This window comes from Lepidochelys kempii, chromosome 6 (genome assembly GCF_965140285.1).
Source record: "Lepidochelys kempii isolate rLepKem1 chromosome 6, rLepKem1.hap1, whole genome shotgun sequence".
Classification (NCBI taxonomy): Eukaryota; Metazoa; Chordata; order Testudines; family Cheloniidae; genus Lepidochelys; species Lepidochelys kempii.
Window position 1 is genome coordinate 18,102,903 of NC_136385.1, and position 3,093 is coordinate 18,105,995.

Below are 3,093 nucleotides of genomic sequence, written 5' to 3' on the forward strand. Positions count from 1 at the left end.
GGACAAAATACAACATGGTTTTACAAAAGGTAGGTCATGCCAGACCAACCTGATCTCCTTCCTTGAGACAGTAACAGATTTTTTAGACAAAGGAAACACAGTGGATCTAATTTAGCTAGATTCCAGTAAGGCGTTTGTTACGGTGCCACATGGGGAAGTATTAGTTCAAGAATACAAATTATTACAGAGGGTCCTACTGAAAGGTGAACTGTCAGGCTGGAGGGAGGTTACCAGTGGAGTTCCTCAGGGATCGGTTTTGGGAGCAATCTTATTTAATCTTTTTATTACTGACCTCGGCACAAAAAGTGAGTGTACACTAATAATGTTTGTGTATGACACAAAGCTGGGAGGTATTGCCAATTCAGAGAAGGACCAGGATATCATACAGGAAGACCTGAATGACCTTGTAAACTGGAGTAATAGTAATAGGATGAAAATTAATAGTGAGAAGTGTAAGGTCATGCATTTAGGGATTAATAACAAGAATTCTAGTTATAAGCTGGAGATGCATCAATTGGAAGTAACAGAGGAGGAGAAGGACCTTGGAGGATTGGTTTACCGCAGGATGACTATGGCCACCAATGTGATATGGCCGTGAAGAAAGTTAATGCGGTTTTGGCATGCATCAGGTGAGGTATTTCCAGTAGAGATAAGGAGGTGTTAGTACCGTTCTGCAAGGCACTGGTGAGACCTCATCTGGAAGACTGTGTGCAGTTCTGGTCTCCCACGTTTAAGAAGGATACAGGAACAGGTACAGAGAAGAGCTACTAGGATGATCCGAGAAATGGAAAACCTGTCTTATGAAAGGAGACTCAAGGAGCTTAGCTTCTTTAGCCTAACCAAAAGAAGGCTGAGGGAACATGTGATTGCTCTCTATAAATACATCAGAGGGATAAATACCATGGAGGGAGAGGAATTCTTTAAGCTCAGTACCAATGTGGAAACAAGAACAAATGGATACTGTGGAAGAAGACAAGTTCTTACTTTTAGTTTGCATGCAACAAGTTAGATACAGTTTTATTTTTTAGGCAATTGCAAGAAGGAAGACAGCCGTTTGGACAGGGTGTCTGTTTTTATGCAAATTTTTAAAGTATAAACAATGTAAAGCAAGTATTTATACCTTTTTATTACATAAAGCTCTGCTTTGTCTATACATTTTTTATATTTTATTTGTTTGTAACATGTTTTTGCTACAATTACATTTTATTGTTATTTTAAGGTAAGGTTTTTGCTTTGCAATTTTTGTACGCTTACACCTGTTTTGACTTTAGAAGTTTTGAGTTCTTAGGGGTTAGAGTTAGCCTAACTTTTGCTTTTTTTTTTTTTTAACAGAACTAAGATGGCTGCACTTCAATGCCCTTTTTTACTTTCCCACTCCCCTCTTCAGTGCTTTGAGCACAACCATCATTTTTAAACTTTTATTTTTATTAGAGCTTGTATTTTTGATATTAGATTAAAAGGATCAGCCCCATAACTTTTGGTTGGATGTAGCGATAATGCATAATTAGTATGAACATGAAAAGTATTTTTGTTATTCTGTTTTTTATAACAACAATACCATATTTTTTAATTAAACAAAAACAATACAAACATTAATGTGTTTAGTGTAATAATATGCTGGAGTTATTTTGTAGCCTTAGTTACATACCACAATAGATTATAATTAGTCCATAAGATAAATGCTTTATAGATGGTATGAAAGGCATGTTTTTTAATTTGATATATATTTTGAAGCACATAGATTTGGCCTTGTAATTTAGAGATTTTTTGAACCTTTGGTAGGAGTGAGTGTAGGTTTTGGAATTGGTCGGGTATTAAGGTGGTTTAATTAAAGGGTATTTGAAGCCTAAGATTTAATTATAGGATTTTATTTGCAGGCCAATAGATAAGGATTTTTTGCAGCAATGGTGAAATTAAAATGTATGTTTTGCAAATGGTGACCTTAACGTTTACACAGCTGTAACTAGCTTGGAAGAGCAGGTGTTTTGTTAGGGTCGGTGTTTGTTTTCTACTTTTTTAACAAATGCTGTTAGAAACAGTGACACATTTTATTTTGGCTTTAGCTTTTGTATGCACGGAGGCTGTGGGGGCTTTAAAGGCCAAAAATGTTTATTGGCTTTTTATTTTTGTGTAAACATTGGGTGTTATTTTAGGAGCACTGACTATAAATTGGCTAGGCATACCAGGGGAATTAATTTTTTTAATATTACCGTGAATTGTTTCATGTTCTATGCATTTTTTTTACGGACCTGCAGGATTTGGTATGTGGGAGCCCACACCCCTGTCACCGGCCCGTAGGCTTGGAAGGAGCACTGCGAGTGCCTGCAACTTTACCCTGAAAACGTTTAAGTTTGTTTTTACGGCCACAGATCAGATGGCACTTTGGAAGCACTAGTAAGGGCAGTGGGCCAGGCCTGGTGCTTAAGGTCACTGTGAATGGCCGTTAGCTGGTTATTTAGGAAATTTTGAACATGCCAGATTTTACTGCAATTTTTTTTGCCTTAGTGATATTTAATACCACTTTTATTAACAGCTTTTGGGTTATTAACCTAAGGGCGGAGATAACATGTAATTTACCCATTTCAGCTTGCACTTGGGTTAACTGTGCTTTAGTAATAAGACTAGTGGCCTTTTTTAGCTGCCCTGATTTTTTATTATGTTGTTGGCTTTTATAAATGTTTTCAATTGCTGCTGCACTATTGGCCCCACTTGACAGCTGTTTGACCAAATCTTTTTTTAGAGGAGACACGGGCGCTTTGCTCTGCTAACCGAATGGCAGCTTTTTTGGAGCAGTTGGGATAGATATACGTGACCTGAAAGCTAAATAGGGCGAGGGTAAATTTTATCATTTTTAATATAGCATTAATTACTATTTCTTTAACACATTTCTTTTAGTAAAGTACCATACCACATTTGTTGTTTATATAGTTTAAAATACTTTTAAGAAGCATTGACATGAATAGCATAGGAGGGGTATATTGCAATATGGTACAGATTAGGTTATTAATTACTGGGACTATTTTAGTACAGGTAAATTTTTGGTGGCAGAACACACCCTTTTTTAAATATGAATTTGATTATTTACTAATTGGG